This window comes from Phoenix dactylifera, chromosome 4 (genome assembly GCF_051530095.1).
Source record: "Phoenix dactylifera cultivar Ajwa chromosome 4, Ajwa_hap1_PhDact_Kaust_v1.1, whole genome shotgun sequence".
Classification (NCBI taxonomy): domain Eukaryota; kingdom Viridiplantae; phylum Streptophyta; class Magnoliopsida; order Arecales; family Arecaceae; genus Phoenix; species Phoenix dactylifera.
The window spans coordinates 36,341,849-36,362,320 of record NC_143193.1 but is presented as its reverse complement, the minus strand read 5'-3'; the positions used below and the strand labels follow the sequence as shown (position 1 = coordinate 36,362,320).

The window sequence follows — 20,472 nt, the reverse complement described above, 5'->3', positions numbered from 1 at the left end:
TTTATTTTTTGATAATATTTATTTTTAATTTTTCGGCTTTTGGCTTTTCCTCTTCGGATAATTTTTTTCCCCCGAAAATAAACTGAGTCCGGAGACTCGCGGTGCCATGCCGCATAGCGGAACAGCGCGTTGAATCCTACGCCAGAACGGCCCCGGCAGCGCGAATGTCTCGGGCCGTCGCGGTCTGCTGCTTTGTCATAAAAGGGAGTTTCGAAGGGCATGTCATGGGTGCGATCATACCAGCACTAATGCACCGGATCCCATCATAACTCCGCAGTTAGGCGTGCTTGGGCGAGAGAAGTACTAGGATGGGTGACCCCCTGGGAAGTCCTCGTGTTGCACCCTTTTTATTTTTTGCCCGCTTTTTTATTTTTTGATAATATTTATTTTTAATTTTTTGGCTTTTGGCTTTTCCTCTTCGGATAATTTTTTCCCCCCGAAAAAAAACTGAGTCCGGAGACTGGCGGTGCCATGCCGCATAGCGGAACAGCGCGTTGAATCCTACGCCAGAACGGCCCCGGCAGCGCGAATGTCTCGGGCCGTCGAGGTCTGCTGCTTTGTCATAAAAGGGAGTTTCGAAGGGCATGTCATGGGTGCGATCATACCAGCACTAATGCACCGGATCCCATCAGAACTCCGCAGTTAAGCGTGCTTGGGCGAGAGTAGTACTAGGATGGGTGACCCCCTGGGAAGTCCTCGTGTTGCACCCCTTTTATTTTTTGCCCGCTTTTTTATTTTTTGATAACATTTATTTTTTATTTTTCGGCTTTTGGCTTTTCCTCTTCGGATAATTTTTTTCCCCCGAAAATAAACTGAGTCCGGAGACTGGCGGTGCCATGCCGCATAGCGGAACAGCGTGTTGAATCCTACGCCAGAATGGCCCCGGCAGCGCGAATGTCTCGGGCCGTCGAGGTCTGCTGCTTTGTCATAAAAGGGAGTTTCGAAGGGCATGTCTTGGGTGCGATCATACCAGCACTAATGCACCGGATCCTATCAGAACTCCGCAGTTAAGCGTGCTTGGGCGAGAGTAGTACTAGGATGGGTGACCCCCTGGGAAGTCCTCATGTTGCACCCTTTTTTTTTTTTGCCCGCTTTTTTATTTTTTGATAATATTTATTTTTAATTTTTTGGCTTTTGGCTTTTCCTCTTAGGATAATTTTTTTCCCCCGACAATAAACTGAGTCCGGAGACTGGCGGTGCCATGCCGCATAGCGGGACTAGCGCGTTGAATCCTACGCCAGAACGGCCCCGGCAGCGCGAATGTCTCGGGCCGTCGAGGTCTGCTGCTTTGTCATAAAAGGGTGTTTCGAAGGGCATATCATGGGTGCGATCATACCAGCACTAATACACCGGATCCCATCAGAACTCCGCAGTTAAGCGTGCTTGGGCGAGAGTAGTACTAGGATGGGTGACCCCATGGGAAGTCCTCGTGTTGCACCCCTTTTATTTTTTGCCCGCTTTTTTCTTTTTTGATAACATTTATCTTTAATTGTTTGGCTTTTGGCTTTTCCTCTTCGGATAATTTTTTTCTCCCGAAAATAAACTGAGTCCGGAGACTCGCGGTGCCATGCCGCATAGCGGAACAGCGCGTTGAATCCTACGCCAGAACGGCCCCGGCAGCGCGAATGTCTCGGGCCGTCGAGGTCTGCTGCTTCGTCATAAAAGGGAGTTTCGAAGGGCATGTCATGGGTGCGATCATACCAGCACTAATGCACCGGATCCCATCAGAACTCCGCAGTTAAGCGTGCTTGGGCGAGAGTAGTACTAGGATGGGTGACCCCCTGGGAAGTCCTCGTGTTGCACCCCTTTTATTTTTTGCCCGCTTTTTTATTTTTTGATAATATTTATTTTTAATTTTTCGGCTTTTGGCTTTTCCTCTTCGGATAATTTTTTTCTCCCGAAAATAAACTGAGTCCGGAGACTCGCGGTGCCATGCCGCATAGCGGAACAGCGCGTTGAATCCTACGCCAGAACGGCCCCGGCAGCGCGAATGTCTCGGGCCGTCGAGGTCTGCTGCTTCGTCATAAAAGGGAGTTTCGAAGGGCATGTCATGGGTGCGATCATACCAGCACTAATGCACCGGATCCCATCAGAACTCCGCAGTTAAGCGTGCTTGGGCGAGAGTAGTACTAGGATGGGTGACCCCCTGGGAAGTCCTCGTGTTGCACCCTTTTTATTTTTTTCTCCACTTTTTTATTTTTTGATAATATTTATTTTTAATTTTTCGGCTTTTGGCTTTTCCTCTTCGGATAATTTTTTTCCCCCGAAAATAAACTGAGTCCGGAGACTGGCGGTGCCATGCCGCATAGCGGGACCAGCGCGTTGAATCCTACGCCAGAACGGCCCCGGCGGCGCGAATGTCTCGGGCCGTCGAGGTCTGCTGCTTTGTCATAAAAGGGAGTTTCGATGGGCATGTCATGGGTGCGATCATACCAACACTAATGCACCGGATCCCATCATAACTCCGCAGTTAAGCGTGCTTGGGCGAGAGTAGTACTAGGATGGGTGACCCCCAGGGAAGTCCTCGTGTTGCACCCCTTTTATTTTTTGCCCGCTTTTTTATTTTTTGATAATATTTATTTTTAATTTTTCGGCTTTTGGCTTTTCCTCTTCGGATAATTTTTTTCCCCCGAAAATAAACTGAGTCCAGAGACTCGCGGTGCCATGCCGCATAGCGGAACAGCGCGTTGAATCCTACACCAGAACGGCCCCGGCAGCGCGAATGCCTCGGGCCGTCGAGGTCTGCTGCTTTGTCATAAAAGGGAGTTTCGAAGGGCATGTCATGGGTGCGATCATACCAGCACTAATGCGCCGGATCCGATCAGAACTCCGCAGTTAAGCGTGCTTGGGCGAGAGTAGTACTAGGATGGGTGACCCCCTGGGAAGTCCTCGTGTTGCACCCTTTTTATTTTTTGCCCGCTTTTTTATTTTTTGATAATATTTATTTTTAATTTTTTGGCTTTTGGCTTTTCCTCTTCGGATAATTTTTTCCCCCCGAAAATAAACTGAGTCCGGAGACTGGCGGTGCCATGCCGCATAGCGGAACAGCGCGTTGAATCCTACGCCAGAATGGCCCCGGCAGCGCGAATGTCTCGGGCCGTCAAGGTCTGCTGCTTTGTCATAAAAGGGAGTTTCGAAGGGCATGTCATGGGTGCGATCATACCAGCACTAATGCACCGGATCCCATCAGAACTCCGCAGTTAAGCGTGCTTGGGCGAGAGTAGTACTAGGATGGGTGACCCCCTGGGAAGTCCTCGTGTTGCACCCCTTTTATTTTTTGCCCGCTTTTTTATTTTTTGATAACATTTATTTTTTATTTTTCGGCTTTTGGCTTTTCCTCTTCGGATAATTTTTTTCCCCCGAAAATAAACTGAGTCCGGAGACTGGCGGTGCCATGCCGCATATCGGAAGAGCGTGTTGAATCCTACGCCAGAACGGCCCCGGCAGCGCGAATGTCTCGGGCCGTCGAGGTCTGCTGCTTTGTCATAAAAGGGAGTTTCGAAGGGCATGTCTTGGGTGCAATCATACCAGCACTAATGCACCGGATCCTATCAGAACTCCGCAGTTAAGCGTGCTTGGGCGAGAGTAGTACTAGGATGGGTGACCCCCTGGGAAGTCCTCATGTTGCACCCTTTTTATTTTTTGCCCGCTTTTTTATTTTTTGATAATATTTATTTTTAATTTTTTGGCTTTTGGCTTTTCCTCTTTGGATAATTTTTTCCCCCGATAATAAACTGAGTCCGGAGACTGGCGGTGCCATGCCGCATAGCGGAATAGCGCGTTGAATCCTACGCCAGAACGGCCCCGGCAGCGCGAATGTCTCGGGCCGTCGAGGTCTGCTGCTTTTTCATAAAAGGGAGTTTCGAAGGGCATGTCATGGGTGCGATCATACCAGCACTAATGCACCGGATCCCATCAAAACTCCGCAGTTAAGCGTGCTTGGGCGAGAGTAGTACTAGGATGGGTGACCCCCTGGGAAGTCCTCGTGTTGCACCCCTTTTATTTTTTGCCCGCTTTTTTATTTTTTGATAACATTTATTTTTTATTTTTCGGCTTTTGGCTTTTCCTCTTCGGATAATTTTTTTCCCCCGAAAATAAACTGAGTCCGGAGACTGGCGGTGCCATGCCGCATAGCGGAACAGCGTGTTGAATCCTACGCCAGAACGGCCCCGGCAGCGCGAATGTCTCGGGCCGTCGAGGTCTGCTACTTTGTCATAAAAGGGAGTTTCGAAGGGCATGTCTTGGGTGCGATCATACCAGCACTAATGCACCGGATCCTATCAGAACTCCGCAGTTAAGCGTGCTTGGGCGAGAGTAGTACTAGGATGGGTGACCCCCTGGGAAGTCCTCATGTTGCACCCTTTTTATTTTTTGCCCGCTTTTTTATTTTTTGATAATATTTATTTTTAATTTTTTGGCTTTTGGCTTTTCCTCTTCGGATAATTTTTTTCCCCCGACAATAAACTGGGTCCGGAGACTGGCGGTGCCATGCCGCATAGCGGGACCAGCGCGTTGAATCCTACGCCAGAACGGCCCCGGCAGCGCGAATGTCTCGGGCCGTCGAGGTCTGCTGCTTTGTCATAAAAGGGAGTTTCGAAGGGCGTATCATGGGTGCGATCATACCAGCACTAATGCACCGGATCCCATCAGAACTCCGCAGTTAAGCGTGCTTGGGCGAGAGTAGTACTAGGATGGGTGACCCCCTGGGAAGTCCTCGTGTTGCACCCCTTTTATTTTTTGCCCGCTTTTTTCTTTTTTGATAACATTTATTTTTAATTTTTTGGCTTTTGGCTTTTCCTCTTCGGATAATTTTTTTCCCTCGAAAATAAACTGAGTCCGGAGACTCGCGGTGCCATGCCGCATAGCGGAACAGCGCATTGAATCCTACGCCAGAACGGCCCCGGCAGCGCGAATGTCTCGGGCCGTCGAGGTCTGCTGCTTTGTCATAAAAGGGTGTTTCGATGGGCATGTCATGGGTGCGATCATACCAGCACTAATGCGCCGGATCCCATCAGAACTCCGCAGTTAAGCGTGCTTGGGCGAGAGTAGTACTAGGATGGGTGACCCCCTGGGAAGTCCTCGTGTTGCACCCCTTTTATTTTTTGCCCGCTTTTTTATTTTTTGATAATATTTATTTTTAATTTTTCGGCTTTTGGCTTTTCCTCTTCGGATAATTTTTTTTCCCCGAAAATAAACTGAGTCCGGAGACTCGCGGTGCCATGCCGCATAGCGGAACAGCGCGTTGAATCCTACGCCAGAACGGCCCCGGCAGCGCGAATGTCTCGGGCCGTCGAGGTCTGCTGCTTTGTCATAAAAGGGAGTTTCGAAGGGCATGTCATGGGTGCGATCATACCAGCACTAATGCACCGGATCCCATCAGAACTCCGCAGTTAAGCGTGCTTGGGCGAGAGTAGTACTAGGATGGGTGACCCCCTGGGAAGTCCTCGTGTTGCACCCTTTTTATTTTTTTCTCCACTTTTTTATTTTTTGATAATATTTATTTTTAATTTTTCGGCTTTTGGCTTTTCCTCTTCGGATAATTTTTTTCCCCCGAAAATAAACTGAGTCCGGAGACTGGCGGTGCCATGCCGCATAGCGGGAATAGCGCGTTGAATCCTACGCCAGAACGGCCCCGGCGGCGCGAATGTCTCGGGCCGTCGAGGTCTGCTGCTTTGTCATAAAAGGGAGTTTCGATGGGCATGTCATGGGTGCGATCATACCAGCACTAATGCACCGGATCCCATCAGAACTCCGCAGTTAAGCGTGCTTGGGCGAGAGTAGTACTAGGATGGGTGACCCCCTAGGAAGTCCTCGTGTTGCACCCCTTTTATTTTTTGCCCGCTTTTTTATTTTTTGATAATATTTATTTTTAATTTTTCGGCTTTTGGCTTTTCCTCTTCGGATAATTTTTTTCCCCCGAAAATAAACTGAGTCCGGAGACTCGCGGTGCCATGCCGCATAGCGGAACAGCGCGTTGAATCCTACGCCAGAACGGCCCCGGCAGCGCGAATGTCTCGGGCCGTCGCGGTCTGCTGCTTTGTCATAAAAGGGAGTTTCGAAGGGCATGTCATGGGTGCGATCATACCAGCACTAATGCACCGGATCCCATCATAACTCCGCAGTTAGGCGTGCTTGGGCGAGAGAAGTACTTGGATGGGTGACCCCCTGGGAAGTCCTCGTGTTGCACCCTTTTTATTTTTTGCCCGCTTTTTTATTTTTTGATAATATTTATTTTTAATTTTTTGGCTTTTGGCTTTTCCTCTTCGGATAATTTTTTCCCCCCGAAAATAAACTGAGTCCGGAGACTGGCGGTGCCATGCCGCATAGCGGAACAGCGCGTTGAATCCTACGCCAGAACGGCCCCGGCTGCGCGAATGTCTCGGGCCGTCGAGGTCTGCTGCTTTGTCATAAAAGGGAGTTTCGAAGGGCATGTCATGGGTGCGATCATACCAGCACTAATGCACCGGATCCCATCAGAACTCCGCAGTTAAGCGTGCTTGGGCGAGAGTAGTACTAGGATGGGTGACCCCCTGGGAAGTCCTCGTGTTGCACCCCTTTTATTTTTTGCCCGCTTTTTTATTTTTTGATAATATTTATTTTTAATTTTTCGGCTTTTGGCTTTTCCTCTTCGGATAATTTTTTTCCCCCGAAAATAAACTGAGTCCGGAGACTGGCGGTGCCATGCCGCATAGCGGAACAGCGCGTTGAATCCTACGCCAGAACGGCCCCGGCGGCGCGAATGTCTCGGGCCGTCGAGGTCTGCTGCTTTGTCATAAAAGGGAGTTTCGAAGGGCATGTCATGGGTGCGATCATACCAGCACTAATGCACCGGATCCCATCAGAACTCCGCAGTTAAGCGTGCTTGGGCGAGAGTAGTACTAGGATGGGTGACCCCCTAGGAAGTCCTCGTGTTGCACCCCTTTTATTTTTTGCCCGCTTTTTTATTTTTTGATAATATTTATTTTTAATTTTTCGGCTTTTGGCTTTTCCTCTTCGGATAATTTTTTTCCCCCGAAAATAAACTGAGTCCGGAGACTCGCGGTGCCATGCCGCATAGCGGAACAGCGCGTTGAATCCTACGCCAGAACGGCCCCGGCAGCGCGAATGTCTCGGGCCGTCGCGGTCTGCTGCTTTGTCATAAAAGGGAGTTTCGAAGGGCATGTCATGGGTGCGATCATACCAGCACTAATGCACCGGATCCCATCATAACTCCGCAGTTAGGCGTGCTTGGGCGAGAGAAGTACTTGGATGGGTGACCCCCTGGGAAGTCCTCGTGTTGCACCCTTTTTATTTTTTGCCCGCTTTTTTATTTTTTGATAATATTTATTTTTAATTTTTTGGCTTTTGGCTTTTCCTCTTCGGATAATTTTTTTCCCCCGAAAATAAACTGAGTCCGGAGACTGGCGGTGCCATGCCGCATAGCGGAACAGCGCGTTGAATCCTACGCCAGAACGGCCCCGGCTGCGCGAATGTCTCGGGCCGTCGAGGTCTGCTGCTTTGTCATAAAAGGGAGTTTCGAAGGGCATGTCATGGGTGCGATCATACCAGCACTAATGCACCGGATCCCATCAGAACTCCGCAGTTAAGCGTGCTTGGGCGAGAGTAGTACTAGGATGGGTGACCCCCTGGGAAGTCCTCGTGTTGCACCCCTTTTATTTTTTGCCCGCTTTTTTATTTTTTGATAACATTTATTTTTTATTTTTCGGCTTTTGGCTTTTCCTCTTCGGATAATTTTTTTCCCCCGAAAATAAACTGAGTCCGGAGACTGGCGGTGCCATGCCGCATAGCGGAACAGCGCGTTGAATCCTACGCCAGAACGGCCCCGGCAGCGCGAATGTCTCGGGCCGTCGAGGTCTACTGCTTTGTCATAAAAGGGAGTTTCGAAGGGCATGTCATGGGTGCGATCATACCAGCACTAATGCACCGGATCTCATCAGAACTTCGCAGTTAAGCGTGCTTGGGCGAGAGTAGTACTAGGATGGGTGACCCCCTGGGAAGTCCTCGTGTTGCACCCCTTTTATTTTTTGCCCGCTTTTTTATTTTTTGATAACATTTATTTTTTATTTTTCGGCTTTTGGCTTTTCCTCTTCGGATAATTTTTTTTCCCCGAAAATAAACTGAGTCCGGAGACTGGCGGTGCCATGCCGCATAGCGGAACAGCGTGTTGAATCCTACGCCAGAACGGCCCCGGCAGCGCGAATGTCTCGGGCCGTCGAGGTCTGCAACTTTGTCATAAAAGGGAGTTTCGAAGGGCATGTCTTGGGTGCGATCATACCAGCACTAATGCACCGGATCCTATCAGAACTCTGCAGTTAAGCGTGCTTGGGCGAGAGTAGTACTAGGATGGGTGACCCCCTGGGAAGTCCTCATGTTGCACCCTTTTTATTTTTTGCCCGCTTTTTTATTTTTTGATAATATTTATTTTTAATTTTTTGGCTTTTGGCTTTTTCTCTTCGGATAATTTTTTTCCCCCGACAATAAACTGGGTCCGGAGACTGGCGGTGCCATGCCGCATAGCGGGACCAGCGCGTTGAATCCTACGCCAGAACGGCCCCGGCAGCGCGAATGTCTCGGGCCGTCGAGGTCTGCTGCTTTGTCATAAAAGGGAGTTTCGAAGGGCATATCATGGGTGCGATCATACCAGCACTAATGCACCTGATCCCATCAGAACTCCGCAGTTAAGCGTGCTTGGGCGAGAGTAGTACTAGGATGGGTGACCCCCTGGGAAGTCCTCGTGTTGCACCCCTTTTATTTTTTGCCCGCTTTTTTATTTTTTGATAACATTTATTTTTTATTTTTCGGCTTTTGGCTTTTCCTCTTCGGATAATTTTTTTCCCCCGAAAATAAACTGAGTCCGGAGACTGGCGGTGCCATGCCGCATAGCGGAACAGCGCGTTGAATCCTACGCCAGAACGGCCCCGGCAGCGCGAATGTCTCGGGCCGTCGAGGTCTGCTGCTTTGTCATAAAAGGGAGTTTCGAAGGGCATGTCATGGGTGCGATCATACCAGCACTAATGCACCGGATCCCATCAGAACTCCGTAGTTAAGCGTGCTTGGGCGAGAGTAGTACTAGGATGGGTGACCCCCTGGGAAGTCCTCGTGTTGCACCCCTTTTATTTTTTGCCCGCTTTTTTATTTTTTGATAACATTTATTTTTTATTTTTCGGCTTTTGGCTTTTCCTCTTCGGATAATTTTTTTCCCCCGAAAATAAACTGAGTCCGGAGACTGGCGGTGCCATGCCGCATAGCGGAACAGCGTGTTGAATCCTACACCAGAACGGCCCCGGCAGCGCGAATGTCTCGGGCCGTCGAGGTCTGCTACTTTGTCATAAAAGGGAGTTTCGAAGGGCATGTCTTGGGTGCGATCATACCAGCACTAATGCACCGGATCCTATCAGAACTCTGCAGTTAAGCGTGCTTGGGCGAGAGTAGTACTAGGATGGGTGACCCCCTGGGAAGTCCTCATGTTGCACCCTTTTTATTTTTTGCCCGCTTTTTTATTTTTTGATAATATTTATTTTTAATTTTTTGGCTTTTGGCTTTTCCTCTTCGGATAATTTTTTTCCCCCGACAATAAACTGGGTCCGGAGACTGGCGGTGCCATGCCGCATAGCGGGACCAGCGCGATGAATCCTACGCCAGAACGGCCCCGGCAGCGCGAATGTCTCGGGCCGTCGAGGTCTGCTGCTTTGTCATAAAAGGGAGTTTCGAAGGGCGTATCATGGGTGCGATCATACCAGCACTAATGCACCGGATCCCATCAGAACTCCGCAGTTAAGCGTGCTTGGTCGAGAGTAGTACTAGGATGGGTGACCCCCTGGGAAGTCCTCGTGTTGCATCCCTTTTATTTTTTGCCCGCTTTTTTCTTTTTTGATAACATTTATTTTTAATTTTTTGGCTTTTGGCTTTTCCTCTTCGCATAATTTTTTTCCCTCGAAAATAAACTGAGTCCGGAGACTCGCGGTGCCATGCCGCATAGCGGAACAACGCATTGAATCCTACGCCAGAACGGCCCCGGCAGCGCGAATGTCTCGGGCCGTCGAGGTCTGCTGCTTTGTCATAAAAGGGTGTTTCGATGGGCATGTCATGGGTGCGATCATACCAGCACAAATGCACCGGATCCCATCAGAACTCCGCAGTTAAGCGTGCTTGGGCGAGAGTAGTACTAGGATGGGTGACCCCCTGGGAAGTCCTCGTGTTGCACCCCTTTTATTTTTGGCCCGCTTTTTTATTTTTTGATAATATTTATTTTTAATTTTTCGGCTTTTGGCTTTTCCTCTTCGGATAATTTTTTTCCCCCGAAAATAAACTGAGTCCGGAGACTCGCGGTGCCATGCCGCATAGCGGAACAGCGCGTTGAATCCTACACCAGAACGGCCCCGGCAGCGCGAATGTCTCGGGCCGTCGAGGTCTGCTGCTTTGTCATAAAAGGGAGTTTCGAAGGGCATGTCATGGGTGCGATCATACCAGCACTAATGCACCGGATCCCATCAGAACTCCGCAGTTAAGCGTGCTTGGGCGAGAGTAGTACTAGGATGGGTGACCCCCTGGGAAGTCCTCGTGTTGCACCCTTTTTATTTTTTTCTCCACTTTTTTATTTTTTGATAATATTTATTTTTAATTTTTCGGCTTTTGGCTTTTCCTCTTCGGATAATTTTTTTCCCCCGAAAATAAACTGAGTCCGGAGACTGGCGGTGCCATGCCGCATAGCGGAACAGCGCGTTGAATCCTACGCCAGAACGGCCCCGGCAGCGCGAATGTCTCGGGCCGTCGAGGTCTGCTGCTTTGTCATAAAAGGGTGTTTCGATGGGCATGTCATGGGTGCGATCATACCAGCACTAATACACCGGATCCCATCAGAACTCCGCAGTTAAGCGTGCTTGGGCGAGAGTAGTACTAGGATGGGTGACCCCCTGGGAAGTCCTCGTGTTGCACCCTTTTTATTTTTTTCTCCACTTTTTTATTTTTTGATAATATTTATTTTTAATTTTTCGGCTTTTGGCTTTTCCTCTTCGGATAATTTTTTTCCCCCGAAAATAAACTGAGTCCGGAGACTGGCGGTGCCATGCCGCATAGCGGAACAGCGCGTTGAATCCTACGCCAGAACGGCCCCGGCAGCGCGAATGTCTCGGGCCGTCGAGGTCTGCTGCTTTGTCATAAAAGGGTGTTTCGATGGGCATGTCATGGGTGCGATCATACCAGCACTAATGCACCGGATCCCATCAGAACTCTGCAGTTAAGCGTGCTTGGGCGAGAGTAGTACTAGGATGGGTGACCCCCTAGGAAGTCCTCGTGTTGCACCCCTTTTATTTTTTGCCCGCTTTTTTATTTTTTGATAATATTTATTTTTTATTTTTCGGCTTTTGGCTTTTCCTCTTCGGATAATTTTTTTCCCCCGAAAATAAACTGAGTCCGGAGACTGGCGGTGCCATGCCGCATAGCGGAACAGCGCGTTGAATCCTACGCCAGAACGGCCCGGCAGCGCGAATGTCTCGGGCCGTCGAGGTCTGCTGCTTTGTCATAAAAGGGAGTTTCGAAGGGCATGTCATGGGTGCGATCATACCAGCACTAATGCACCGGATCTCATCAGAACTCCGCAGTTAAGCGTGCTTGGGCGAGAGTAGTACTAGGATGGGTGACCCCCTGGGAAGTCCTCGTGTTGCACCCCTTTTATTTTTTGCCCGCTTTTTTATTTTTTGATAACATTATTTTTTATTTTTCGGCTTTTGGCTTTTCCTCTTCGGATAATTTTTTTCCCCCGAAAATAAACTGAGTCCGGAGACTGGCGGTGCCATGCCGCATAGCGGAACAGCGTGTTGAATCCTACGCCAGAACGGCCCCGGCAGCGCGAATGTCTCGGGCCGTCGAGGTCTGCTACTTTGTCATAAAAGGGAGTTTCGAAGGGCATGTCTTGGGTGCGATCATACCAGCACTAATGCACCGGATCCTATCAGAACTCTGCAGTTAAGCGTGCTTGGGCGAGAGTAGTACTAGGATGGGTGACCCCCTGGGAAGTCCTCGTGTTGCACCCCTTTTATTTTTTGCCCGCTTTTTTATTTTTTGATAACATTATTTTTTATTTTTCGGCTTTTGGCTTTTCCTCTTCGGATAATTTTTTTCCCCCGAAAATAAACTGAGTCCGGAGACTGGCGGTGCCATGCCGCATAGCGGAACAGCGCGTTGAATCCTACGCCAGAACGGCCCCGGCAGCGCGAATGTCTCGGGCCGTCGAGGTCTGCTGCTTTGTCATAAAAGGGAGTTTCGAAGGGCATGTCATGGGTGCGATCATACCAGCACTAATGCACCGGATCCCATCAGAACTCCGTAGTTAAGCGTGCTTGGGCGAGAGTAGTACTAGGATGGGTGACCCCCTGGGAAGTCCTCGTGTTGCACCCCTTTTATTTTTTGCCCGCTTTTTTATTTTTTGATAACATTTATTTTTTATTTTTCGGCTTTTGGCTTTTCCTCTTCGGATAATTTTTTTCCTCCGAAAATAAACTGAGTCCGGAGACTGGCGGTGCCATGCCGCATAGCGGAACAGCGTGTTGAATCCTACACCAGAACGGCCCCGGCAGCGCGAATGTCTCGGGCCGTCGAGGTCTGCTACTTTGTCATAAAAGGGAGTTTCGAAGGGCATGTCTTGGGTGCGATCATACCAGCACTAATGCACCGGATCCTATCAGAACTCTGCAGTTAAGCGTGCTTGGGCGAGAGTAGTACTAGGATGGGTGACCCCCTGGGGAGTCCTCATGTTGCACCCTTTTTATTTTTTGCCCGCTTTTTTATTTTTTGATAATATTTATTTTTATTTTTTTGGCTTTTGGCTTTTCCTCTTCGGATAATTTTTTTCCCTCGACAATAAACTGGGTCCGGAGACTGGCGGTGCCATGCCGCATAGCGGGACCAGCGCGTTGAATCCTACGCCAGAACGGCCCCGGCAGCGCGAATGTCTCGGGCCGTCGAGGTCTGCTGCTTTGTCATAAAAGGGAGTTTCGAAGGGCGTATCATGGGTGCGATCATACCAGCACTAATGCACCGGATCCCATCAGAACTCCGCAGTTAAGCGTGCTTGGGCGAGAGTAGTACTAGGATGGGTGACCCCCTGGGAAGTCCTCGTGTTGCACCCCTTTTATTTTTTGCCCGCTTTTTTCTTTTTTGATAACATTTATTTTTAATTTTTTGGCTTTTGGCTTTTTCTCTTCGCATAATTTTTTTCCCTCGAAAATAAACTGAGTCCGGAGACTCGCGGTGCCATGCCGCATAGCGGAACAACGCATTGAATCCTACGCCAGAACGGCCCCGGCAGCGCGAATGTCTCGGGCCGTCGAGGTCTGCTGCTTTGTCATAAAAGGGTGTTTCGATGGGCATGTCATGTGTGCGATCATACCAGCACTAATGCACCGGATCCCATTAGAACTCCGCAGTTAAGCGTGCTTGGGCGAGAGTAGTACTAGGATGGGTGACCCCCTGGGAAGTCCTCGTGTTGCACCCCTTTTATTTTTGGCCCGCTTTTTTATTTTTTGATAATATTTATTTTTAATTTTTCGGCTTTTGGCTTTTCCTCTTCGGATAATTTTTTTCCCCCGAAAATAAACTGAGTCCGGAGACTCGCGGTGCCATGCCGCATAGCGGAACAGCGCGTTGAATCCTACACCAGAACGGCCCCGGCAGCGCGAATGTCTCGGGCCGTCGAGGTCTGCTGCTTTGTCATAAAAGGGAGTTTCGAAGGGCATGTCATGGGTGCGATCATACCAGCACTAATGCACCGGATCCCATCAGAACTCCGCAGTTAAGCGTGCTTGGGCGAGAGTAGTACTAGGATGGGTGACCCCCTGGGAAGTCCTCGTGTTGCACCCTTTTTATTTTTTTCTCCACTTTTTTATTTTTTGATAATATTTATTTTTAATTTTTCGGCTTTTGGCTTTTCCTCTTCGGATAATTTTTTTCCCCCGAAAATAAACTGAGTCCGGAGACTGGCGGTGCCATGCCGCATAGCGGAACAGCGCGTTGAATCCTACGCCAGAACGGCCCCGGCAGCGCGAATGTCTCGGGCCGTCGAGGTCTGCTGCTTTGTCATAAAAGGGTGTTTCGATGGGCATGTCATGGGTGCGATCATACCAGCACTAATGCACCGGATCCCATCAGAACTCTGCAGTTAAGCGTGCTTGGGCGAGAGTAGTACTAGGATGGGTGACCCCCTAGGAAGTCCTCGTGTTGCACCCCTTTTATTTTTTGCCCGCTTTTTTATTTTTTGATAATATTTATTTTTAATTTTTCGGCTTTTGGCTTTTCCTCTTCGGATAATTTTTTTCCCCCGAAAATAAACTGAGTCCGGAGACTGGCGGTGCCATGCCGCATAGCGGAACAGCGCGTTGAATCCTACGCCAGAACGGCCCGGCAGCGCGAATGTCTCGGGCCGTCGAGGTCTGCTGCTTTGTCATAAAAGGGAGTTTCGAAGGGCATGTCATGGGTGCGATCATACCAGCACTAATGCACCGGATCTCATCAGAACTCCGCAGTTAAGCGTGCTTGGGCGAGAGTAGTACTAGGATGGGTGACCCCCTGGGAAGTCCTCGTGTTGCACCCCTTTTATTTTTTGCCCGCTTTTTTATTTTTTGATAACATTATTTTTTATTTTTCGGCTTTTGGCTTTTCCTCTTCGGATAATTTTTTTCCCCCGAAAATAAACTGAGTCCGGAGACTGGCGGTGCCATGCCGCATAGCGGAACAGCGTGTTGAATCCTACGCCAGAACGGCCCCGGCAGCGCGAATGTCTCGGGCCGTCGAGGTCTGCTACTTTGTCATAAAAGGGAGTTTCGAAGGGCATGTCTTGGGTGCGATCATACCAGCACTAATGCACCGGATCCTATCAGAACTCTGCAGTTAAGCGTGCTTGGGCGAGAGTAGTACTAGGATGGGTGACCCCCTGGGAAGTCCTCATGTTGCACCCTTTTTATTTTTTGCCCGCTTTTTTATTTTTTGATAATATTTATTTTTAATTTTTTGGCTTTTGGCTTTTTCTCTTCGGATAATTTTTTTCCCCCGACAATAAACTGGGTCCGGAGACTGGCGGTGCCATGCCGCATAGCGGGACCAGCGCGTTGAATCCTACGCCAGAACGGCCCCGGCAGCGCGAATGTCTCGGGCCGTCGAGGTCTGCTGCTTTGTCATAAAAGGGAGTTTCGAAGGGCATATCATGGGTGCGATCATACCAGCACTAATGCACCTGATCCCATCAGAACTCCGCAGTTAAGCGTGCTTGGGCGAGAGTAGTACTAGGATGGGTGACCCCCTGGGAAGTCCTCGTGTTGCACCCCTTTTATTTTTTGCCCGCTTTTTTATTTTTTGATAACATTTATTTTTTATTTTTCGGCTTTTGGCTTTTCCTCTTCGGATAATTTTTTTCCCCCGAAAATAAACTGAGTCCGGAGACTGGCGGTGCCATGCCGCATAGCGGAACAGCGCGTTGAATCCTACGCCAGAACGGCCCCGGCAGCGCGAATGTCTCGGGCCGTCGAGGTCTGCTGCTTTGTCATAAAAGGGAGTTTCGAAGGGCATGTCATGGGTGCGATCATACCAGCACTAATGCACCGGATCCCATCAGAACTCCGTAGTTAAGCGTGCTTGGGCGAGAGTAGTACTAGGATGGGTGACCCCCTGGGAAGTCCTCGTGTTGCACCCCTTTTATTTTTTGCCCGCTTTTTTATTTTTTGATAACATTTATTTTTTATTTTTCGGCTTTTGGCTTTTCCTCTTCGGATAATTTTTTTCCCCCGAAAATAAACTGAGTCCGGAGACTGGCGGTGCCATGCCGCATAGCGGAACAGCGTGTTGAATCCTACACCAGAACGGCCCCGGCAGCGCGAATGTCTCGGGCCGTCGAGGTCTGCTACTTTGTCATAAAAGGGAGTTTCGAAGGGCATGTCTTGGGTGCGATCATACCAGCACTAATGCACCGGATCCTATCAGAACTCTGCAGTTAAGCGTGCTTGGGCGAGAGTAGTACTAGGATGGGTGACCCCCTGGGAAGTCCTCATGTTGCACCCTTTTTATTTTTTGCCCGCTTTTTTATTTTTTGATAATATTTATTTTTAATTTTTTGGCTTTTGGCTTTTCCTCTTCGGATAATTTTTTTCCCCCGACAATAAACTGGGTCCGGAGACTGGCGGTGCCATGCCGCATAGCGGGACCAGCGCGTTGAATCGTACGCCAGAACGGCCCCGGCAGCGCGAATGTCTCGGGCCGTCGAGGTCTGCTGCTTTGTCATAAAAGGGAGTTTCGAAGGGCGTATCATGGGTGCGATCATACCAGCACTAATGCACCGGATCCCATCAGAACTCCGCAGTTAAGCGTGCTTGGGCGAGAGTAGTACTAGGATGGGTGACCCCCTGGGAAGTCCTCGTGTTGCACCCCTTTTATTTTTTGCCCGCTTTTTTCTTTTTTGATAACATTTATTTTTAATTTTTTGGCTTTTGGCTTTTCCTCTTCGGATAATTTTTTTCCCTCGAAAATAAACTGAGTCCGGAGACTCGCGGTGCCATGCCGCATAGCGGAACAACGCATTGAATCCTACGCCAGAACGGCCCCGGCAGCGCGAATGTCTCGGGCCGTCGAGGTCTGCTGCTTTGTCATAAAAGGGTGTTTCGATGGGCATGTCATGGGTGCGATCATACCAGCACTAATGCACCGGATCCCATCAGAACTCCGCAGTTAAGCGTGCTTGGGCGAGAGTAGTACTAGGATGGGTGACCCCCTGGGAAGTCCTCGTGTTGCACCCCTTTTATTTTTGGCCCGCTTTTTTATTTTTTGATAATATTTATTTTTAATTTTTCGGCTTTTGGCTTTTCCTCTTCAGATAATTTTTTTCCCCCGAAAATAAACTGAGTCCGGAGACTCGCGGTGCCATGCCGCATAGCGGAACAGCGCGTTGAATCCTACACCAGAACGGCCCCGGCAGCGCGAATGTCTCGGGCCGTCGAGGTCTGCTGCTTTGTCATAAAAGGGAGTTTCGAAGGGCATGTCATGGGTGCGATCATACCAGCACTAATGCACCGGATCCCATCAGAACTCCGCAGTTAAGCATGCTTGGGCGAGAGTAGTACTAGGATGGGTGACCCCCTGGGAAGTCCTCGTGTTGCACCCTTTTTATTTTTTTCTCCACTTTTTTATTTTTTGATAATATTTATTTTTAATTTTTCGGCTTTTGGCTTTTCCTCTTCGGATAATTTTTTTCCCCCGAAAATAAACTGAGTCCGGAGACTGGCGGTGCCATGCCGCATAGCGGAACAGCGCGTTGAATCCTACGCCAGAACGGCCCCGGCAGCGCGAATGTCTCGGGCCGTCGAGGTCTGCTGCTTTGTCATAAAAGGGTGTTTCGATGGGCATGTCATGGGTGCGATCATACCAGCACTAATGCACCGGATCCCATCAGAACTCCGCAGTTAAGCGTGCTTGGGCAAGAGTAGTACTAGGATGGGTGACCCCCTAGGAAGTCCTCGTGTTGCACCCCTTTTATTTTTTGCCCGCTTTTTTATTTTTTGATAATATTTATTTTTAATTTTTCGGCTTTTGGCTTTTCCTCTTCGGATAATTTTTTTCCCCCGAAAATAAACTGAGTCCGGAGACTCGCGGTGCCATGCCGCATAGCGGAACAGCGCGTTGAATCCTACGCCAGAACGGCCCCGGCAGCGCGAATGTCTCGGGCCGTCGCGGTCTGCTGCTTTGTCATAAAAGGGAGTTTCGAAGGGCATGTCATGGGTGCGATCATACCAGCACTAATGCACCGGATCCCATCATAACTCCGCAGTTAGGCGTGCTTGGGCGAGAGAAGTACTAGGATGGGTGACCCCCTGGGAAGTCCTCGTGTTGCACCCTTTTTATTTTTTGCCCGCTTTTTTATTTTTTGATAATATTTATTTTTAATTTTTTGGCTTTTGGCTTTTCCTCTTCGGATAATTTTTTCCCCCCGAAAATAAACTGAGTCCGGAGACTGGCGGTGCCATGCCGCATAGCGGAACAGCGCGTTGAATCCTACGCCAGAACGGCCCCGGCTGCGCGAATGTCTCGGGCCGTCGAGGTCTGCTGCTTTGTCATAAAAGGGAGTTTCGAAGGGCATGTCATGGGTGCGATCATACCAGCACTAATGCACCGGATCCCATCAGAACTCCGCAGTTAAGCGTGCTTGGGCGAGAGTTGTACTAGGATGGGTGACCCCATGGGAAGTCCTCGTGTTGCACCCCTTTTATTTTTTGCCCGCTTTTTTATTTTTTGATAACATTTATTTTTTATTTTTCGGCTTTTGGCTTTTCCTCTTCGGATAATTTTTTTCCCCCGAAAATAAACTGAGTCCGGAGACTGGCGGTGCCATGCCGCATAGCGGAACAGCGCGTTGAATCCTACGCCAGAACGGCCCCGGCAGCGCGAATGTCTCGGGCCGTCGAGGTCTGCTGCTTTGTCATAAAAGGGAGTTTCGAAGGGCATGTCATGGGTGCGATCATACCAGCACTAATGCACCGGATCTCATCAGAACTCCGCAGTTAAGCGTGCTTGGGCGAGAGTAGTACTAGGATGGGTGACCCCCTGGGAAGTCCTCGTGTTGCACCCCTTTTATTTTTTGCCCGCTTTTTTATTTTTTGATAACATTTATTTTTTATTTTTCGGCTTTTGGCTTTTCCTCTTCGGATAATTTTTTTCCCCCGAAAATAAACTGAGTCCGGAGACTGGCGGTGCCATGCCGCATAGCGGAACAGCGTGTTGAATCCTACACCAGAACGGCCCCGGCAGCGCGAATGTCTCGGGCCGTCGAGGTCTGCTACTTTGTCATAAAAGGGAGTTTCGAAGGGCATGTCTTGGGTGCGATCATACCAGCACTAATGCACCGGATCCTATCAGAACTCTGCAGTTAAGCGTGCTTGGGCGAGAGTAGTACTAGGATGGGTGACCCCCTGGGAAGTCCTCATGTTGCACCCTTTTTATTTTTTGCCCGCTTTTTTATTTTTTGATAATATTTATTTTTAATTTTTTGGCTTTTGGCTTTTCCTCTTCGGATAATTTTTTTCCCCCGACAATAAACTGGGTCCGGAGACTGGCGGTGCCATGCCGCATAGCGGGACCAGCGCGTTGAATCGTACGCCAGAACGGCCCCGGCAGCGCGAATGTCTCGGGCCGTCGAGGTCTGCTGCTTTGTCATAAAAGGGAGTTTCGAAGGGCGTATCATGGGTGCGATCATACCAGCACTAATGCACCGGATCCCATCAGAACTCCGCAGTTAAGCGTGCTTGGGCGAGAGTAGTACTAGGATGGGTGACCCCCTGGGAAGTCCTCGTGTTGCACCCCTTTTATTTTTTGCCCGCTTTTTTCTTTTTTGATAACATTTATTTTTAATTTTTTGGCTTTTGGCTTTTCCTCTTCGGATAATTTTTTTCCCTCGAAAATAAACTGAGTCCGGAGACTCGCGGTGCCATGCCGCATAGCGGAACAACGCATTGAATCCTACGCCAGAACGGCCCCGGCAGCGCGAATGTCTCGGGCCGTCGAGGTCTGCTGCTTTGTCATAAAAGGGTGTTTCGATGGGCATGTCATGGGTGCGATCATACCAGCACTAATGCACCGGATCCCATCAGAACTCCGCAGTTAAGCGTGCTTGGGCGAGAGTAGTACTAGGATGGGTGACCCCCTGGGAAGTCCTCGTGTTGCACCCCTTTTATTTTTGGCCCGCTTTTTTATTTTTTGATAATATTTATTTTTAATTTTTCGGCTTTTGGCTTTTCCTCTTCAGATAATTTTTTTCCCCCGAAAATAAACTGAGTCCGGAGACTCGCGGTGCCATGCCGCATAGCGGAACAGCGCGTTGAATCCTACACCAGAACGGCCCCGGCAGCGCGAATGTCTCGGGCCGTCGAGGTCTGCTGCTTTGTCATAAAAGGGAGTTTCGAAGGGCATGTCATGGGTGCGATCATACCAGCACTAATGCACCGGATCCCATCAGAACTCCGCAGTTAAGCATGCTTGGGCGAGAGTAGTACTAGGATGGGTGACCCCCTGGGAAGTCCTCGTGTTGCACCCTTTTTATTTTTTTCTCCACTTTTTTATTTTTTGATAATATTTATTTTTAATTTTTCGGCTTTTGGCTTTTCCTCTTCGGATAATTTTTTTCCCCCGAAAATAAACTGAGTCCGGAGACTGGCGGTGCCATGCCGCATAGCGGAACAGCGCGTTGAATCCTACGCCAGAACGGCCCCGGCAGCGCGAATGTCTCGGGCCGTCGAGGTCTGCTGCTTTGTCATAAAAGGGTGTTTCGATGGGCATGTCATGGGTGCGATCATACCAGCACTAATGCACCGGATCCCATCAGAACTCCGCAGTTAAGCGTGCTTGGGCAAGAGTAGTACTAGGATGGGTGACCCCCTAGGAAGTCCTCGTGTTGCACCCCTTTTATTTTTTGCCCGCTTTTTTATTTTTTGATAATATTTA

General features: G+C 49.3%; 50 non-coding genes and 6 pseudogenes across 50 annotated transcripts; all 56 read left to right on the top strand.

The window, feature by feature from the left end:
• The first annotated feature begins 226 nt into the window (after nt 1–226).
• On the top strand, nt 227–345 carry LOC149760263 (5S ribosomal RNA; annotated as a pseudogene).
• Nucleotides 346–591: 246 nt separating this feature from the next.
• Nucleotides 592–710, top strand: LOC149760262 (5S ribosomal RNA). Its single transcript, XR_016409591.1, has one exon. It is a non-coding gene; the product is annotated as a 5S ribosomal RNA (ribosomal RNA).
• Nucleotides 711–956: 246 nt separating this feature from the next.
• LOC149760261 (5S ribosomal RNA) lies at nt 957–1,075 on the top strand. Its single transcript, XR_016407321.1, has one exon. It is a non-coding gene; the product is annotated as a 5S ribosomal RNA (ribosomal RNA).
• A 247-nt stretch (nt 1,076–1,322) lies between these two features.
• Nucleotides 1,323–1,441, top strand: LOC149760260 (5S ribosomal RNA). The gene has a single exon (XR_016404138.1). It is a non-coding gene; the product is annotated as a 5S ribosomal RNA (ribosomal RNA).
• A 246-nt stretch (nt 1,442–1,687) lies between these two features.
• LOC149760259 (5S ribosomal RNA) lies at nt 1,688–1,806 on the top strand. Its single transcript, XR_016409590.1, has one exon. It is a non-coding gene; the product is annotated as a 5S ribosomal RNA (ribosomal RNA).
• Nucleotides 1,807–2,052: 246 nt separating this feature from the next.
• LOC149760258 (5S ribosomal RNA) lies at nt 2,053–2,171 on the top strand. Its single transcript, XR_016412016.1, has one exon. It is a non-coding gene; the product is annotated as a 5S ribosomal RNA (ribosomal RNA).
• Nucleotides 2,172–2,419: 248 nt separating this feature from the next.
• Nucleotides 2,420–2,538, top strand: LOC149760257 (5S ribosomal RNA; annotated as a pseudogene).
• Nucleotides 2,539–2,784: 246 nt separating this feature from the next.
• On the top strand, nt 2,785–2,903 carry LOC149760256 (5S ribosomal RNA). Its single transcript, XR_016405697.1, has one exon. It is a non-coding gene; the product is annotated as a 5S ribosomal RNA (ribosomal RNA).
• Nucleotides 2,904–3,149: 246 nt separating this feature from the next.
• Nucleotides 3,150–3,268, top strand: LOC149760255 (5S ribosomal RNA). Its single transcript, XR_016409589.1, has one exon. It is a non-coding gene; the product is annotated as a 5S ribosomal RNA (ribosomal RNA).
• Nucleotides 3,269–3,514: 246 nt separating this feature from the next.
• On the top strand, nt 3,515–3,633 carry LOC149760254 (5S ribosomal RNA). Its single transcript, XR_016407771.1, has one exon. It is a non-coding gene; the product is annotated as a 5S ribosomal RNA (ribosomal RNA).
• Nucleotides 3,634–3,878: 245 nt separating this feature from the next.
• Nucleotides 3,879–3,997, top strand: LOC149760253 (5S ribosomal RNA). The gene has a single exon (XR_016404670.1). It is a non-coding gene; the product is annotated as a 5S ribosomal RNA (ribosomal RNA).
• Nucleotides 3,998–4,243: 246 nt separating this feature from the next.
• LOC149760252 (5S ribosomal RNA) lies at nt 4,244–4,362 on the top strand. Its single transcript, XR_016407320.1, has one exon. It is a non-coding gene; the product is annotated as a 5S ribosomal RNA (ribosomal RNA).
• Nucleotides 4,363–4,609: 247 nt separating this feature from the next.
• On the top strand, nt 4,610–4,728 carry LOC149760251 (5S ribosomal RNA). Its single transcript, XR_016409588.1, has one exon. It is a non-coding gene; the product is annotated as a 5S ribosomal RNA (ribosomal RNA).
• Nucleotides 4,729–4,974: 246 nt separating this feature from the next.
• LOC149760250 (5S ribosomal RNA) lies at nt 4,975–5,093 on the top strand. Its single transcript, XR_016400926.1, has one exon. It is a non-coding gene; the product is annotated as a 5S ribosomal RNA (ribosomal RNA).
• A 246-nt stretch (nt 5,094–5,339) lies between these two features.
• On the top strand, nt 5,340–5,458 carry LOC149760249 (5S ribosomal RNA). Its single transcript, XR_016412015.1, has one exon. It is a non-coding gene; the product is annotated as a 5S ribosomal RNA (ribosomal RNA).
• A 248-nt stretch (nt 5,459–5,706) lies between these two features.
• Nucleotides 5,707–5,825, top strand: LOC149760248 (5S ribosomal RNA). The gene has a single exon (XR_016402126.1). It is a non-coding gene; the product is annotated as a 5S ribosomal RNA (ribosomal RNA).
• A 246-nt stretch (nt 5,826–6,071) lies between these two features.
• On the top strand, nt 6,072–6,190 carry LOC149760247 (5S ribosomal RNA; annotated as a pseudogene).
• Nucleotides 6,191–6,436: 246 nt separating this feature from the next.
• LOC149760246 (5S ribosomal RNA) lies at nt 6,437–6,555 on the top strand. The gene has a single exon (XR_016409587.1). It is a non-coding gene; the product is annotated as a 5S ribosomal RNA (ribosomal RNA).
• A 246-nt stretch (nt 6,556–6,801) lies between these two features.
• LOC149760245 (5S ribosomal RNA) lies at nt 6,802–6,920 on the top strand. Its single transcript, XR_016402125.1, has one exon. It is a non-coding gene; the product is annotated as a 5S ribosomal RNA (ribosomal RNA).
• Nucleotides 6,921–7,166: 246 nt separating this feature from the next.
• On the top strand, nt 7,167–7,285 carry LOC149760244 (5S ribosomal RNA; annotated as a pseudogene).
• Nucleotides 7,286–7,531: 246 nt separating this feature from the next.
• Nucleotides 7,532–7,650, top strand: LOC149760243 (5S ribosomal RNA). Its single transcript, XR_016409586.1, has one exon. It is a non-coding gene; the product is annotated as a 5S ribosomal RNA (ribosomal RNA).
• Nucleotides 7,651–7,896: 246 nt separating this feature from the next.
• LOC149760242 (5S ribosomal RNA) lies at nt 7,897–8,015 on the top strand. Its single transcript, XR_016404021.1, has one exon. It is a non-coding gene; the product is annotated as a 5S ribosomal RNA (ribosomal RNA).
• Nucleotides 8,016–8,261: 246 nt separating this feature from the next.
• LOC149760241 (5S ribosomal RNA) lies at nt 8,262–8,380 on the top strand. The gene has a single exon (XR_016408372.1). It is a non-coding gene; the product is annotated as a 5S ribosomal RNA (ribosomal RNA).
• A 247-nt stretch (nt 8,381–8,627) lies between these two features.
• LOC149760240 (5S ribosomal RNA) lies at nt 8,628–8,746 on the top strand. The gene has a single exon (XR_016403463.1). It is a non-coding gene; the product is annotated as a 5S ribosomal RNA (ribosomal RNA).
• Nucleotides 8,747–8,992: 246 nt separating this feature from the next.
• LOC149760239 (5S ribosomal RNA) lies at nt 8,993–9,111 on the top strand. The gene has a single exon (XR_016412493.1). It is a non-coding gene; the product is annotated as a 5S ribosomal RNA (ribosomal RNA).
• A 246-nt stretch (nt 9,112–9,357) lies between these two features.
• Nucleotides 9,358–9,476, top strand: LOC149760238 (5S ribosomal RNA). Its single transcript, XR_016408371.1, has one exon. It is a non-coding gene; the product is annotated as a 5S ribosomal RNA (ribosomal RNA).
• Nucleotides 9,477–9,723: 247 nt separating this feature from the next.
• On the top strand, nt 9,724–9,842 carry LOC149760237 (5S ribosomal RNA). The gene has a single exon (XR_016404401.1). It is a non-coding gene; the product is annotated as a 5S ribosomal RNA (ribosomal RNA).
• Nucleotides 9,843–10,088: 246 nt separating this feature from the next.
• LOC149760236 (5S ribosomal RNA) lies at nt 10,089–10,207 on the top strand. Its single transcript, XR_016400499.1, has one exon. It is a non-coding gene; the product is annotated as a 5S ribosomal RNA (ribosomal RNA).
• A 246-nt stretch (nt 10,208–10,453) lies between these two features.
• LOC149760235 (5S ribosomal RNA) lies at nt 10,454–10,572 on the top strand. Its single transcript, XR_016412014.1, has one exon. It is a non-coding gene; the product is annotated as a 5S ribosomal RNA (ribosomal RNA).
• Nucleotides 10,573–10,819: 247 nt separating this feature from the next.
• Nucleotides 10,820–10,938, top strand: LOC149760234 (5S ribosomal RNA). The gene has a single exon (XR_016403488.1). It is a non-coding gene; the product is annotated as a 5S ribosomal RNA (ribosomal RNA).
• A 247-nt stretch (nt 10,939–11,185) lies between these two features.
• LOC149760233 (5S ribosomal RNA) lies at nt 11,186–11,304 on the top strand. Its single transcript, XR_016404777.1, has one exon. It is a non-coding gene; the product is annotated as a 5S ribosomal RNA (ribosomal RNA).
• A 245-nt stretch (nt 11,305–11,549) lies between these two features.
• Nucleotides 11,550–11,668, top strand: LOC149760232 (5S ribosomal RNA). Its single transcript, XR_016400834.1, has one exon. It is a non-coding gene; the product is annotated as a 5S ribosomal RNA (ribosomal RNA).
• Nucleotides 11,669–11,913: 245 nt separating this feature from the next.
• Nucleotides 11,914–12,032, top strand: LOC149760231 (5S ribosomal RNA). The gene has a single exon (XR_016405317.1). It is a non-coding gene; the product is annotated as a 5S ribosomal RNA (ribosomal RNA).
• Nucleotides 12,033–12,277: 245 nt separating this feature from the next.
• On the top strand, nt 12,278–12,396 carry LOC149760230 (5S ribosomal RNA). The gene has a single exon (XR_016412492.1). It is a non-coding gene; the product is annotated as a 5S ribosomal RNA (ribosomal RNA).
• Nucleotides 12,397–12,642: 246 nt separating this feature from the next.
• On the top strand, nt 12,643–12,761 carry LOC149760229 (5S ribosomal RNA; annotated as a pseudogene).
• Nucleotides 12,762–13,008: 247 nt separating this feature from the next.
• Nucleotides 13,009–13,127, top strand: LOC149760228 (5S ribosomal RNA). Its single transcript, XR_016409584.1, has one exon. It is a non-coding gene; the product is annotated as a 5S ribosomal RNA (ribosomal RNA).
• A 246-nt stretch (nt 13,128–13,373) lies between these two features.
• LOC149760227 (5S ribosomal RNA) lies at nt 13,374–13,492 on the top strand. The gene has a single exon (XR_016402778.1). It is a non-coding gene; the product is annotated as a 5S ribosomal RNA (ribosomal RNA).
• A 246-nt stretch (nt 13,493–13,738) lies between these two features.
• LOC149760226 (5S ribosomal RNA) lies at nt 13,739–13,857 on the top strand. Its single transcript, XR_016412013.1, has one exon. It is a non-coding gene; the product is annotated as a 5S ribosomal RNA (ribosomal RNA).
• Nucleotides 13,858–14,104: 247 nt separating this feature from the next.
• Nucleotides 14,105–14,223, top strand: LOC149760225 (5S ribosomal RNA). Its single transcript, XR_016404776.1, has one exon. It is a non-coding gene; the product is annotated as a 5S ribosomal RNA (ribosomal RNA).
• Nucleotides 14,224–14,468: 245 nt separating this feature from the next.
• Nucleotides 14,469–14,587, top strand: LOC149760224 (5S ribosomal RNA). The gene has a single exon (XR_016400833.1). It is a non-coding gene; the product is annotated as a 5S ribosomal RNA (ribosomal RNA).
• A 245-nt stretch (nt 14,588–14,832) lies between these two features.
• Nucleotides 14,833–14,951, top strand: LOC149760223 (5S ribosomal RNA). The gene has a single exon (XR_016408370.1). It is a non-coding gene; the product is annotated as a 5S ribosomal RNA (ribosomal RNA).
• A 247-nt stretch (nt 14,952–15,198) lies between these two features.
• Nucleotides 15,199–15,317, top strand: LOC149760222 (5S ribosomal RNA). The gene has a single exon (XR_016403462.1). It is a non-coding gene; the product is annotated as a 5S ribosomal RNA (ribosomal RNA).
• A 246-nt stretch (nt 15,318–15,563) lies between these two features.
• LOC149760221 (5S ribosomal RNA) lies at nt 15,564–15,682 on the top strand. The gene has a single exon (XR_016412491.1). It is a non-coding gene; the product is annotated as a 5S ribosomal RNA (ribosomal RNA).
• A 246-nt stretch (nt 15,683–15,928) lies between these two features.
• Nucleotides 15,929–16,047, top strand: LOC149760220 (5S ribosomal RNA). Its single transcript, XR_016408368.1, has one exon. It is a non-coding gene; the product is annotated as a 5S ribosomal RNA (ribosomal RNA).
• A 247-nt stretch (nt 16,048–16,294) lies between these two features.
• Nucleotides 16,295–16,413, top strand: LOC149760219 (5S ribosomal RNA). Its single transcript, XR_016409583.1, has one exon. It is a non-coding gene; the product is annotated as a 5S ribosomal RNA (ribosomal RNA).
• Nucleotides 16,414–16,659: 246 nt separating this feature from the next.
• Nucleotides 16,660–16,778, top strand: LOC149760218 (5S ribosomal RNA). Its single transcript, XR_016409582.1, has one exon. It is a non-coding gene; the product is annotated as a 5S ribosomal RNA (ribosomal RNA).
• Nucleotides 16,779–17,024: 246 nt separating this feature from the next.
• On the top strand, nt 17,025–17,143 carry LOC149760217 (5S ribosomal RNA). Its single transcript, XR_016402756.1, has one exon. It is a non-coding gene; the product is annotated as a 5S ribosomal RNA (ribosomal RNA).
• Nucleotides 17,144–17,390: 247 nt separating this feature from the next.
• LOC149760216 (5S ribosomal RNA) lies at nt 17,391–17,509 on the top strand. The gene has a single exon (XR_016405631.1). It is a non-coding gene; the product is annotated as a 5S ribosomal RNA (ribosomal RNA).
• A 246-nt stretch (nt 17,510–17,755) lies between these two features.
• LOC149760215 (5S ribosomal RNA) lies at nt 17,756–17,874 on the top strand (annotated as a pseudogene).
• Nucleotides 17,875–18,120: 246 nt separating this feature from the next.
• Nucleotides 18,121–18,239, top strand: LOC149760214 (5S ribosomal RNA). Its single transcript, XR_016401720.1, has one exon. It is a non-coding gene; the product is annotated as a 5S ribosomal RNA (ribosomal RNA).
• A 246-nt stretch (nt 18,240–18,485) lies between these two features.
• Nucleotides 18,486–18,604, top strand: LOC149760213 (5S ribosomal RNA). The gene has a single exon (XR_016400832.1). It is a non-coding gene; the product is annotated as a 5S ribosomal RNA (ribosomal RNA).
• A 246-nt stretch (nt 18,605–18,850) lies between these two features.
• Nucleotides 18,851–18,969, top strand: LOC149760212 (5S ribosomal RNA). The gene has a single exon (XR_016408367.1). It is a non-coding gene; the product is annotated as a 5S ribosomal RNA (ribosomal RNA).
• Nucleotides 18,970–19,216: 247 nt separating this feature from the next.
• LOC149760211 (5S ribosomal RNA) lies at nt 19,217–19,335 on the top strand. Its single transcript, XR_016409581.1, has one exon. It is a non-coding gene; the product is annotated as a 5S ribosomal RNA (ribosomal RNA).
• Nucleotides 19,336–19,581: 246 nt separating this feature from the next.
• On the top strand, nt 19,582–19,700 carry LOC149760210 (5S ribosomal RNA). The gene has a single exon (XR_016409580.1). It is a non-coding gene; the product is annotated as a 5S ribosomal RNA (ribosomal RNA).
• Nucleotides 19,701–19,946: 246 nt separating this feature from the next.
• On the top strand, nt 19,947–20,065 carry LOC149760209 (5S ribosomal RNA). Its single transcript, XR_016402755.1, has one exon. It is a non-coding gene; the product is annotated as a 5S ribosomal RNA (ribosomal RNA).
• Nucleotides 20,066–20,312: 247 nt separating this feature from the next.
• On the top strand, nt 20,313–20,431 carry LOC149760208 (5S ribosomal RNA). Its single transcript, XR_016405630.1, has one exon. It is a non-coding gene; the product is annotated as a 5S ribosomal RNA (ribosomal RNA).
• Nucleotides 20,432–20,472: the final 41 nt, after the last annotated feature.